Source organism: Schistocerca serialis, chromosome 2 (genome assembly GCF_023864345.2).
Source record: "Schistocerca serialis cubense isolate TAMUIC-IGC-003099 chromosome 2, iqSchSeri2.2, whole genome shotgun sequence".
In the NCBI taxonomy this organism is placed as follows: Eukaryota; Metazoa; Arthropoda; class Insecta; order Orthoptera; family Acrididae; genus Schistocerca; species Schistocerca serialis.
In genome coordinates this window covers 806,027,566-806,041,957 of record NC_064639.1, presented here as the reverse complement: position 1 = coordinate 806,041,957, position 14,392 = coordinate 806,027,566, and the positions used below count along the sequence as shown (strand labels likewise).

Below are 14,392 nucleotides of genomic sequence, written 5' to 3'. Positions count from 1 at the left end.
GATGTCCTTAGGTTAGTTAGGTTTAAGTAGTTCTAAGTTCTAGGGGACTGATGACCTCAGCTGTTAAGTCCCATAGTGCTCAGAGCCATTTGAACCATTTTTTCCACACACTGTAATCATCATATCACATGTTCTGTGTCAGTTTCTTCAAGTTCAACATAAAGTATTAGCAATATTCCAGAATGAGATTTTCACTCTGCAGCGGAGTGTGGGCTGATATGAAACTTCCTGGCAGATTAAAACTGTGTGCTGGACCGAGACTCGAACTCGGGACCTTTGCCTTTTGCGGGCAAGTGCTCTACCAACTGAGCTACCCAAGCACGACTCACGCCGTGTCCTCACAGCTTTACTTCTGCCAGTACCTCACCTCCTACCTTCCAAACTTTACAGAAGCTCTCCTGCGAACCCTGCAGAACTAGCACTCCTGAAAGAAAGGATATTGCGGAGACATGGCTTAGCCACAGCCTGGGGGATGTTTCCAGAATGAGATTTTCACTCTGCAGTGGAGTGTGCGCTGATATGAAACTTCCTGGCAGATTAAAACTGTGTGCCGAACCGAGACTTGAACTCAGGACCTTTGCCTTTCACGGGCAAGTGCTCTACCAACTGAGCTACCCAAGCACGACTCATGCCCTGTCCTCACTCTTTCAGGAGTGCTAGTTCTGCGAGGTTAGCAGGAGAGCTTTTGTAAAGTTTGGAAGGTAGGAGGTGAGGTACTGGCAGAAGTAAAGCTATGAGGACGGGGCGTGAGTCGTGCTTGGGTAGCTCAGCTGGTAGAGCACTTGCCCGTAAAAGGCAAAGGTCCCGAGTTTGAGTCTCAGTCTGGCACACAGTTTTAATCTGCCAGGAAGTTTCATATTAGCAATATTGTCTTACATGATCAGGAAATGGACATAAGTAGAAGCATTGTTTGTGGAGGTGCCAAATAAACTTAATCCTTGTGTAGCATTGAGATAATGTTTATTATTCAGTCAATGTTCTGCTTGTATTTAGAAGAATGTATTAATGTAAATCTATTTACAGTGATTTGTTGATGAGCCATTGTCATAATTTTCCACTTAAAACCAATTGTCATAAGAATTACAAGGACGTTTTTTCAATATATATTTATAAAGTTTAAATATTAGTTTTAGTAAAAAGTTTTGGGGGAGTAAATGCAGAATAAGGTATGACATGGGGGTAGGGGGGATTTATGTGAGGGTGCTGAGACACATCACACCAATTTTGGTGAGAAATAAAATGTGACATATGCAAAATATGACCAAAACTAATGAGAAGTTCTGTTTTTCATTAGGAATCTTTACTTATTCATAAACACCAATTTTCTCCCCTTCAAAGTAGTCCCCCTTAGATATAACACACTTGTACCTGCACTTTTTCCAATCTTAGAAGCACTTCTGGAACTTTCTTTTCATTATGGTGTTCAGTTCCTAAGTGATTCTGCTTTTATCTAATGAATTGTGTATATGATGTCCTTTCATGGTTATTTTCATCCTTGGAGACAGAAAGCAGTTGCAGGGGGCCATGACCAGAAATTACAATGGCTGAGACAATATAATTGTCTGTTTTTTTGTCAAAAAATCATGGACAAGCTTTGAGGTGTGAGCAGGAGCATTATCGTGAAGCAATTTCTATGAGAGGTTTTGCCATAATTCTGATCGTTTCCTTCAGATTGCTTCTGGTAACAGTGTGTAACTTCCAGGTAGTTTCCCTTTTTGACCACACAACCATAACACAGGAACTCCTGATGCGCTATGGCATTGTAATTGAAGAAAACACTGAGAAGAACCTTCACATATGATCAAACTTGTCAAATATTTTCAGTCTTGACTGTTGAAGAAGTTTCCATTAAGATTTTCAGGCCTTGGTTTCGGCATTACACCCTCATACCCATGTTTCATCACCAGTTATAATCTTCTCTAGAAGTTCTGGATGGCTGTCCATATCATCCAGCAATTTCTGAGGGATGTCCAAATGACTTTGATTTTGGTCAAAATTCAGAAATTTTAGAACAAATTTTGCTGCTACACAAAAAAATCATGGCATGAGACAAACCATACGCAACATCATCAGAAAGCTCTGTGATGATGATTCAACAACTTTCCAGAACCATTTTCTATACTACTTCTACATTACCATCAGTAACTGATGTGCTAGTGCATCCAGGACAATCACCATCTTCAATGTCTTCTCGACCCTCTTTGAAATGTTTTATACCACTCACTTTCTTAATAATAGCAGACTTGCCAAAACTCATAGCAGACGTGTCCAATGTGGTGATGCACTTTATTCCATTCTCCAAGCAAGATTTAATACAAATTCTTTGATCCAGCTATTTGAAAAGTAAAATTTTGCCAAGCACTCAAAAATATGTACAACCATTTTGATCAGTGCTGGAAATGCAGACATAAATCAGGAACATGTTTTCAACAGAACAATTTTTTATGGGATGTATAAAGCTTGTGAATTAAAAAAAAATCCTATTTTTTTTATCAGATGTCGTACATCTGTAAGTATACAGTTTGTCTGCAGCAATGGTGTTCTGTGTTATTTATACTGACACAGGATGGGTAATGGTTAAAACTAATAGTAGATGATCCTATGAGAGTTGAAGTAGAATTGTATAGCATTCTAATGTAAATGTGTTTCACATTCTTCTTGTGTAATTGAGATGGAAAAGCTTATGCAGCCCAGATGTGTCTATATGAGTATGGGTAAACACCTAGAAATGACACTGAGATTTATCAAGTGAACAAACTTGAAATAATGTTAGTCAAGTAATAATAGCATTCGCCCACACAATTTGGTAGTCTTCATATGTTACTGTACAGCCACTTCTTCTTGTGAAGCAACATGTATCACAAAAACTTAGCTGAAAATGCAAAAATTGGTAAAGTATTAATTTTACTGAGAGAGCATGAAGGATCACTTAGTGTATAGCATCTGTTAGTGCTTAAATTAGTGAAATAAAATATTATTAGATGTCATCTTCACTCAACATAGAAGCAGAATAATATGTTCAAGAAATATGAGCAGGCTAGGACAGGGTCCCTCAAGACAAGATTTATAGATGGCAACACTTAAGGCCAGAAATGCTTCATTCCTCTCCCCCCACCCCCTCCCCATCCCTCATCTCCACACACTTCTCATTGGCTTTTGACTTTCTTTTTCATATTAATACATTGTTTGCTGTCCAACAAACTTAGGATTCCATATTACCAATAATGGAATTAGTTAAAAAAATCATATCATGGGCTCTGCACTTGAAATTTATCTTTCCTCTTACAGTAATCTTTCTGGTGAGTAAAGGAAAACTAAAGTAGAGCAAGGGAAGGAACATGACTGACTTAGATGGTATCACATTTTGGATGGGAAAAGTATATGCAGGTGGGGAATGCAATATTCATTTTTATTTAGACTAACAACAAAACAATTCAGAATGATGCAGTTTATTGACAGGAAGACAAGAAGTAATGTGAAATCATGAATATAGGAATTAGTCTAGAATATTAGTATTGCCCAGAAATCTTTTTACTGTATCAATTTGTATTACTGTGCTGAATTTTAGCTTTGTATCTGTCTTAGCTACAAAATGCTGTTCCTTGTATCTGCACAGGTGTACATTATCATGAAACCATCACTTCTGGCACAAAATATTACTATACTAACCAATATTGGCTTGACTACAAGCCCAGAGGGAGCCAACACAATGTGATCAGTGAGAGTGAGTGAATAAACTAAGCACACAGAAAACAGCATGGCATGAAATGTCTGCACACAATCTACCAGGTCAGGCCTATTGCTCCTGGCAAGTAAACACCTAGGTCAGTAGTGCTACCCATACAATATTTTGTGTATGCCCTCTGTCACAGCCTTCTGCATTATTCCACTGCAAGACCTATGCCATTTCATCTGCATCCATCCCAATAACCACTGTTAGAGATACTAAAACCTCTCACATGAAAAGGCCACGTGGGGTTGAAAATGGTCAGGCTTGTGCCACAACATCAAGGGCAAAACCAGAGAGGGCTTGAAATTTCCTGGTGGTGGACTGAGCGTCAAACAAGACAACACTGACACAACTAGCTCTGGCAGAGGGGCAGAATATTGCACGGCTGGAGATAAGAGTTGGTCCAGCAGTACTGGTGGGGTGAGGCTTCATCGACTGGCAAGCATGGGAAAGAAGAGACTGGTTCAGCTTCCATGGGGTCTGCATCAGTAGTTGGGGGAGCTATCCTTACTAGTGTTCTGTTCCAAGGCCAAAAGGAGGATGGTGGCTGCATGGGCTGAGCACTTTGCTTCAATTGGGAGTCTCCCACTAGAACAACACCGCAACTGGTTCAGTCACCAAGGTGGCATGGAGAGAATGGTGCCAAGGTTCCATTAGGTCACAGATCCAACTGGTCAGAAAGATGGTCACCTGCTCCATTGGACATTTTTCACAAACAATTGTCAACCTTTGTGTACCCCATGGCACTTGGCAGTGCCCCTGCTGCTGGCCAACACACTGGGCCCAAGTGGCAGCCCTGCAAGAAAAATGCACTTGGCCACAACAGTGCATGTGACTTGGGCTGCAAAAAGCCCCATGGCTGGCACCCATGCAAATGTTCTGCCTGGCAATAGCCTTTAACTGACATCACCTGGTATGTGGCAAGAGAACAAGACAAGGTGTTGTCGCAATATGAGACAGATGTGGACTTCTTCATTTGCATTTTGAACATTTGTAGCAGTAGCTCCACATCCAAGTTAAAAGCTGGGTGAAAAGAGGTAGCAGTCAGATGCTGGACACCATTACAAATACAAAAATCTGCAAACCCCCATGACATGAATTTCCAACCATCATCAGAGTGAAGGGTTTGAGGAGAGCTCTCAACAGCAGAAATGAGAGAGGGGCATAAATAGTGGCAGTCAACATCATACAGTTTAGGAAGACACAGGAAATTTAAAAATGTGTTGACCACCAAGAACCACTTGCCTCCCAAGAAAGGGCGCCCAAAGTCAACGTGCACCCTGTCCCAAGGGTGCTCCAAAACTGGTCAAGATGTAAACTCAATTGGTGGTGCAGCCTGGTTCTATGCACAAGACACACAAGCCTGCACACAGTGGTCAATATTGTGATTGATCACTGGTCGGTAGATGTGACACTATGCCAGTGTTTCCATACCTGGTGTACTCCATTATGACATATGCAGCAACTGGAGTATGCAATGAAGCAGTACCAGAAAGCAATCACATGACAGCTTCATTCCTCTGTCGCCAGTATGAGGACCCCCTGGAGAATGCTCAGCCAATCCTGCAGCAGAAAAACTGTATGCCACTCCAAGTCCACTCCCAAAGGAGTGTGCTCGCACCATCCCATCTAGACTGCTGAAACACTTTCCCAGAAAAGCAAGTTGGTGGCCATGAGCTCTTCCACAATCAAAGAAAAATACAGCAATGTCAGCTGCAAGATATTGCCCAGTGTGAAAAATAAAGCCTCCTGTCAACCAAATTCCAAATGTATCATACCGGCAGCAGCAACAGCACACATGCATTAGCGTGGTGAGCAGTGTACAGGTAACAAATATCATCATAATAATGACTGGGAAAGAGGACCTGCCTCTGCTACTGGTAGGCATTAGAGCAAGAGACAAGTAAGGAAACCAAGGGCCTATGGTTGGCAGTGAGTATTAACTTTGCTCCACATAAAAAAATGACATTTTTAAGTGCAGAAAATGATAGCTAGTATCTCCTTTTCCACATTGTGCCACAGAAAGCATAATCAATGCATAAGTGATGGGCCACTTAGTGCTGTCTAGGTTTCAATGTGAGTGAACTGCACCAGTGGCATACTGGGAGAAATCGGTGGCCACAGTTAATGGTTTACCCATTGTAATGGAAGCCAAACAGGGAGCACAAAGACTGCTTGAGGGACTGAAAAGCCTGTTGACTGTCTGCAGATCACACAAATGTGATGCCCTTTAGGCAAATCTGGTTAAGGGGACAGCAGATGTGCATGGCCGGGGAATGAAATTAGCGTAATAAGAAAGCTTGCCCAAAAAGGACTGAAGGATTGGAACTCCTTCAGGTTCTTGGGCATGCTGATGATGGCTTTGATGTGATTGCCACAGGGATGAAGACATCTTTACCCAAAAATATTTTTTCCCAACAGTGAATTAACTACTAACAATGAAGTTGCTGTTCCACATTCTTATAATATGTAGAAATGGAGAATTGCCCCTCATAGGAATACACTGCTTACTATAAGACCCAACGTGATGTAGTGTCATTGCAATGCAGGGCAGCCCATGAACCTGAATGTATTTATATTAAATAGGGTGAGCATAGCCCCTGTGTCTACCTGAAAGTTAATCAGCCACCTATCCACTACCAATATATACAGAATATGCTGGGCTCATGCTTGTGGCATGTCAGAGACATCCTAAGAGTTGAGGAAAACACCAAGACCTCAGATAACAATCCAGTGGCTTGCTGACTATTAGAAACCATTGACAAGTGGCCCAACTTGTGGCATACCTCCACATGGCCTCTACACATAGGCACTGCCATTGAATATGCACAAAATCACAGCTGAAGCAGGGCTACCTACCCATCCACTCAGTGGAAACGGATGTGGAAGGAGAGCAACATCAAAGAGCCAAAAAAATATGTAGATGGGGATAATGATGCTGTGACTGGATCAAAACTCCTTAGTCCAACACTAGTGACAGCAAGCAGTGCTGTGATGTCGTTCTACTCAAATCATCAATGGCATCAAGACATGGTGGCTTAGGCCACCTGGCTCACTACATGGAGCACTGGGAACTGTTCCATGTATATTTAACTTTCCACCTGCCAATTGCCTGACAGTACAACCATTGCCACTGCTGGAAGTTCATGAGATCTGAAATCTTAGCAACTTTGTCTAAGGAAGGGTCAGAAATGCTAATGCCCTAGTTTGCATTTCAGGGTCAGATGTTAACCAGATGATCATGTCCCTAATCATCATGTCTGCATACGAGGTAGCACATACACTCAGAACAACACTTGCGTCAGAGACCTTGAAGGTCAGCAATCCATTCCACATGCCATATATGACTAATTGTGCCTCTACCATATGAGTTTGATCACCAGAATACTGTATGAGCAACTGACACAGATCCTCAATGTTCAGGTTCTTAGGCTTGGTAGAGTGCTTAAGTACTGTACTATTTTGTATAGTCCCAAACTGCAGGACAATAACAAGGCAGTCTTATCAACTAGATCAACAATGTGCCTTGTCTGGCTGCACAGCAGGTATTGGCGTGGGTGATTCTCTCACCTTTCCGTAGATTTGTCGAAGCCAGAAAATGGCATCAGGGATGCAAAGGAGAATACTTTCCTACAGCTGCCTTGCTCACCAAGGGCACAACATGTGTATGGAGCTATTTTTCATTCTGTTTGAGAACTTCTTGTGTCTTCTCAGGCTACAGCCTTTTTGCTGCTTCTTGAGGGGCACTGCTCCTAGCAGTATTGCAAAAATTTTAGGTTCATGGCAGCCATAATTTATACAAATGAAAAAGAAAAGCATCACACCCATATAAATGTCTTGTGTCACCACTTTTGTATCTGTACAAGAGTGATAATGCTGCAAAACTGTCACTGTCAGCACAAAATATTACTATACTAGCTGATGATTGCTTGACAACAAGCTCAGTGAGCTGAACCCAGGAAGAAGGAATGAAATTAGAACTGTGACTCAATCTATGGGGAAGTAGAAAGTCTGAACACCCTGTAGAGGTGGGGATGGAGCAAACATAGTGTGAGCAGTGCAAGAGACTGAATAAACTAAGCGCACAGAAAACAGCAAAGGCCAAGGCAAAGGCCAGGTCTGAGGTAAGAACTGCTGGGCCACACCTACTGTTGATGGCTGGTAAACACCAATGTCTGTGGCTCTGTCAATGCAATGCTTTATGCATGCCCTCTGTGACAGCACTCAGCACTATTCTACTGGGATACTTGAGCCAGCTCATCTGCATCTGTCAAATACCCAGAGGTGGATATGTTAAACCGTTAATTTCTAATTTATTATTTTTATTAAACCTATGCCTGCATTACCACTATTTAATTTTGCAAATAATTTAGGAATAAAGGGACTGCTCACTGAATAGTGAATAGCAGAAGCATTAAGTTGTCAATATGTATACACAAAAGAGAACAAAAACCTTGGTAGTTTCTGGAAAAACTCCTTTGAGCTAGAACAAAACTCAGATATCATGAGTGGCATGAATTAATGTGGGCAATAGTACCCGCTTGGCGAGCCTTTGTTATACCAGGATTTCAACTTGTTTCTTGTCTGAAGCAACAGTAACAGGTCAACTCAATGAAGCAGATAACTCAAGTTAAGTATTTCATTCCAGCCATAATAGGAAACATTTCAAGTGATGGAGGAGCTGGGTTCAATGTAAATTTCTGGCAGCACAATTTTGAAGTTTCACATATACTTTGACAACACATCATCAAAAATCATGATCTGAAACAAACTTTGGACAAAGAGAAGAATAAACAAAGACAAACAATTATTTGGGCAAAATACAATAGAAATTTCAACCATGAGTACAGCAAACTACAACATCATTCAACTGAGCCAACAGCAACATCATCATTTGCAACAAGGCATTTCCAACAATTGTTTCTACTTTTCTTCAAACTGATGGTGAGTGTGAGTCATGTGAAAAATTTTTTGTTTAGGACTGCAATTTTATATTTTGGTTTTATTTTGAGTGATAATTCTGGCATAGCCACAAGTGACGGAACAAAGGCGAAGAACGGAAAACCAGAGAAGGCGGTGAGGAAACGTCGGCCAATGGTGCCGAGCAGCATTACTGATGTGTGTCAGCTTCCAGGAACATTATAATTAGCCAAGGACTCTAAATTATATTGCATGTCACCCCTCATTTGTGACTACTGCTTGTAAATCTCAAAGTTAAGTATTGTCAATCTGCTTATTTGAAATAAAGCTACTAATGTTACATGTTTGAATTGTTGTGTGGCATTCCGAGAACGTAACATCCTTTAGGCATCCTATACAAGACAAGTGGGCAAGATCCAACAAATGGCAACAAGGTGTTACAAAATGACCTCCATGCCGATGGTCATAGACATATTTTTGCTGGTGCCTTGAACCTCTCTTGTTGTTACTTTGCAGGGACGCATATTGCTTTAACAGTTTCTTGTCATTTTTGCTAATCAGTGTCTTCAGGTGGGTGTTGCACAAAATGTCTTCGATTTTGTTGTTATTTCCATTGCATGTCATATATATTTTTTGCATTTGCACCCTCCAATATGCCCCCCCCCCCCCCCCCCCCTGTTCCGCCCCCTGCTAAGGCATCACAGCTGCAAGCCTTCGATGCCACACAGCTAATGCAGATGTTTCAGTTCCAAACTCAATAAATGTCCACATTACTCAACATGGTGCAGTAGCTACTGGCCAATGCTGTGCACCTGACAGAACAAGTACCACTTACTGCAGCTGCTATACCACCTTTTTGACAATTTCGTGACCAAGAAGAGGAATGGCTCGAGTGGTTAGCACAGATCGAGGCACATTTACTTGCCCACAATGTTGCAGGTACTGTGAAACTTCCCTATCTACTACCCACGGTAGGAAGTGGAGTGTTCAGATTAATTCAAAAACTTTCCTACACCACTCCGAGTGAACTTAGTTATGAACAGGTGGTACAGGCGCTAAGAAACTAGTATGACCAACAAGTGAATGTGGTAGCAGCTAGGTATCAATTCTTCAGGTGCAAAAAATGGTCAGAAAAAATGGTTCAAATGGCTCTGAGCATTATGGGACTTAATTTCTGAGGTCATCAGTCCCATAGAACCTAACTAACCTAAGGATTAGATTAGATTAGATTAGATTTTCGTTCAATATATCCATGCTGAGGAGATCCTCGTGGATGTGGAACATCACACACATTCATGCCCGAAGCAGGATTCAAACCTGCGACCATATCAGTCATGCGACTCCAGACTGTAGCGCCTAGAACCACTCGGCCACTAACGCCGGCTGGTCAGAACAAACTTATCATGAGGGAGTAACAGATTTGTAAGGCCGGCCGAAGTCGCCGTGCGGTTAAAGGCGCTGCAGTCTGGAACCGCAAGACCGCTGCGGTCGCAGGTTCGAATCCTGCCTCGGGTATGGATGTTTGTGATGTCCTTAGGTTAGTTAGGTTTAACTAGTTCTAAGTTCTAGGGGACTAATGACCTCAGCAGTTGAGTCCCATAGTGTTCAGAGCCCTTTTTTTAGATTTGTAAGGTGTGACAAGGAAATCGAAATTTAAATGTTCTTACAGTGCTTTATAGTCAGTGTTATGTTGCATGATGCAATTGTGTACAGTGTGCCTGATGTCAAAATCAGAGAACAGATTTTGAAACAGTCTGATCCATCATTTCAGCAGGTAGTGCAAATTCTAGATCAGTATGATTCCAGTGCCTTGTCACTTGATGTATTTGAGCAGCCAGCTATTTGTCGGGTTGAGTCCCTTGCTTGTGCTCGCCCCATTCCGCACCGGTGGCTTGCACTAGCCAAGTTGCGTAAACAACACCCGTTCACACCACATAAGCAGTTCACTAAGCAGGCAGCTACACAGGCGAACAGAATTAAGTCTTGCCCTTGCTGTTCAAAATGCTTCAAATGGCTCTGAGCACTATGGGACTCAACTGCTGTGGTCATCAGTCCCCTAGAACTTAGAACTACTTAAACCTAACTAACCTAAGGACATCACACACACCCATGCCCGAGGCAGGATTCGAACCTGCGACCGTAGCAGCAGCGTGGCTCCGGACTGGAGCGCCTAGAACCGCGTGGCCACCGCAGCCCTTGCTGTTATACGTGGCACAAACACCAAGACTGCCGCCCCCAACAAGCTCAGTGTTATGCTTGCGGTAGAAAGCACATGTACTACAATCCGTATGTTTCCAATGGAAGAAAGCTAAGAATTCAACCCACTCACAAAAATCTATTCACAAGGCCCATGTCTTAAAAGCAGTACATTCTAAGTCTTCAACTAGCAAGCGTACAGTTTCGCCAGTCATACGCCACTCAAACAAACGTTTTGTTCATTTACTTATTTGTGGGAAATATGTGAAATTTCAATTGGACACGGGTGCCTCTGCCACATTGCTAAATCGTCACACAAATCAACTGTTAGGCTCTCCATGCCTGTCTCAAACTAGCACGCAACTGATGGCTTATAATGAACAAGACACACCCATTCTCGGAACATGTAGTTTGCATGCTATGTATCGCTCACATACATGAACAGTGACTTTTACAGTGCTATAATCATGTGAGTATGAGAACATATTTCATCTTCCAGAATGAGATTTTCACTCTGCAGCGGAGTGTGCGCTGATATGAAACTTCCTGGCAGATTAAAACTGTGTGCCCGACCGAGACTCGAACTCGGGACCTTTGCCTTTCGCGGGCAAAGGTCCCGAGTTCGAGTCTCGGTCGGGCACACAGTTTTAATCTGCCAGGAAGTTTCATATTTCATCTTGATTCTTTTGATTCGTTTGGTTTTAATATTCAGGACAATGTGTTGTCCGTGTCTGCATTCAATGCCAAAGATAGTGTGGCTAGCTTCCTAAAGGAATTCCCGGAACTCTTTTCTGAAGGTTTATCAAAAGCTAACAATTTTGTTGCACATATTATGCCGAAAGACAATACAAACCCCCACTTTTGCAGGGCCAGAACAGTTCCCATTGCATTACGGGACAAAGTCACTGCTGAGCTAAAATAATTGCAAGATATAATTATCGTGCCCATTTCAGCTTGTCAATGGGCAAATCCACTGGTTTTGCCCCCCGAACCTTCAAGTCGCATTCGCCTCTTTGTTGATTTTAAGTCTACAGTCAGCCCACAAACTGTCATTGATACTTATCCATTGCCACGCCCAGAGGATGTCACGGACAAATTAGGCACTGGACGCTACTTTTCAAAAATTGATTTCAGCGATGCGCATCTTGAAATACTGCTTGATGAAGAATCTCAAAAAGTGTGTGTAGTGAATACTCATTTTCGTTTGCCTTTTGCAATGCTTCCGCACCCTCCATTTTTCGACATTATTTGGAACAACTGACTGCACAAGGGCCAAACTGTTCAAACTATTTGGACGATACTGTAGTAGCAGGTCATACCTGAAGAACATACTGCAAATTTACTTTCTTTGTTTCGTGTGTTATCCGAAGCAGAACCAAAGTGCAGACTGGACAAGTATGATTTTTGTAGACCTGAGTTGCAATATCGTGGCCATGTCATAAACAGTCAAGGTGTACATCCTCTGCAGTTGCATTTGTTAGCCATATGAGATTTGCCAGTTCCTCACAACATCACAGCATTGCAGTCAGTTTTAGGGAAAATGAACTACTACATTCATTTCATACCGAATGCTGCACAAATAGTAGCTCCACTGTATCGCAAGAATGTCCCCAAGTGGCTTTTCAAAAACTTAAGGATGCATTGCACTCCATATATGCACTCCGTCTTCAGGCCACAAGTGGCCCATCGGGACCATCCGATAGCCGTGTCATCCTCAGTTGAGGATGCGGGTAGGAGGGGCGTGTTGTCAGCACACCACTCTCCCAGTCGTTATGATGGTTTTCTATGACCGGAGCCGCTACTATTCGGTCGAGTAGCTCCTCAATTGGCATCACGAGGCTGAGTGCATTGCTCAGTGATTAATGCTTAGTCCACTTTGATCCTGAAAAACCTGTTGTATTGCAAGTTGATGCTTCCTCTTGCAGAACTGGTGCAGTGCTTCCACACAGAATTGGTGCTAAAGACAGACCTATTGCTTTTGCATCAAAAGTGTTGTCCAAAACTCAGTGTAACAATCCACAAATTCTAAAAGAGCCTTTGGCTATTGTGTGTGGTATCACCAAATTCACCGCTATTTGTATGGCAGAAAATTCTACTTAGTAACAGATCACAAACCTTTGAAGTCCTTGTTTCATCCAACACATCGGTTCCTGTACGAACTGCCCAAAAATTGCAAAGATGGGCTTTGTTGTTGTCTCAAAACCAGTAATAGATCGTGTATTCTCCGACCGTGGTAATGCAGATGCACTTTCACGTCTTCCGATTGGCTCTCATCGTGTGTGGGATGGCCCTATTTTGTTGAAATATAAGCCAAGGATGACTTGCCGTGAAGGGTAGCAAAACGGAAGGTGGAGAAGATGGGGAGGGGAGAATATCGTTGAACTACCACTGGGCTAGAAGGGCACCCAAGACCATCTCTCCTTGTTGTCCGGCCATATGGCAGGTGACAGTCAGGCTGGTATCCCATCGCTGGTTTGGGCGTGTCCAGACACTTCTACGATGGTCATAATGGCTCAGATCGAAGCGGAACTCATCACTGAAGACAACTGTACTCCAGTCGGTGAGACTACAGACTGAAGCTGTGTCTGAAGACGCCCCAGACAGAGGGGAGACCACCCTGCCAACTCATCACCCGACAACCAGACGTGATGGTCTGGGGTGCCACTCCTTTTCGTAGCAGGACTCCTTTGATTGTAATCCGCAGTAGCCTTACCAAACAGCGGTAAGTAGACGATATTGTACCCCTCCCCAACCCCCTCAGTTACCCTCCCCTGAATGCCGGACATTTGCCACGCCGGACATTTGCCCCTTCGCCAGGTAGCGATCCCTCAGGTAAAGGAAGCTCCTTCCTCGTACTACTTCTGTCCGCCTTTAAACCGCCATTTCCACATCTTACTCGATACAACCAGTACGTACGGGACCTTCTTCTTCGACATCTTGGCCAAATACAGAGCTTCTTTTCCGAAATCGAAATATTTATCACTTTTGGGAAATTAAAGCAATACCGAAGATTATGTCAGTATGTAATTAGTTCTGCCAAGTATAAATACAGAAACCCTCTGCCTATACAGTAGCTTCCTTTCACGCTTACTGATTGCGACAGAAACAGTCCATCGCCATGGGAGCAACAAGAAAGAAACTATGTAAAGAGAATGCGAATGTACGCTAGTCATTTCTTTTTGGTCATTGCATTTGTGCCTACTTTAATTACTACAATGCATGCCAAAAAGACAATAAGGAAGAAGAAATGGGTATGTGAATGTGTGAAAAGAAGGACGACATACTCCATATTAATTTACTCTCTAAAATGGGATATCCCTTGCGGCGAAACATTAGTAAATAAAGTGTAGCGGGACAATGTTCAAAACATGACTGAAAATACGTTCACTAAATAGAGACAGGAACATCTATGATTGACATGTCATCTAAAGTCGACGTACAATTTTAAAATCTTAGAAATAAGGAAATGAACTAATACAGAATGTTATGCTTGTAACGTACGTTGTTGTTCTACATTGTTTTGCCCTGGTATTTAAAGGGTCACAT

General features: G+C 42.5%; 1 non-coding gene across 1 annotated transcript; it reads right to left on the bottom strand.

Annotated features, from left to right (window-relative positions):
* Positions 1-246: 246 nt before the first annotated feature.
* Positions 247-321, bottom strand: Trnal-caa (transfer RNA leucine (anticodon CAA)). Its single transcript has one exon. It is a non-coding gene; the product is annotated as a tRNA-Leu (tRNA).
* Positions 322-14,392: the final 14,071 nt, after the last annotated feature.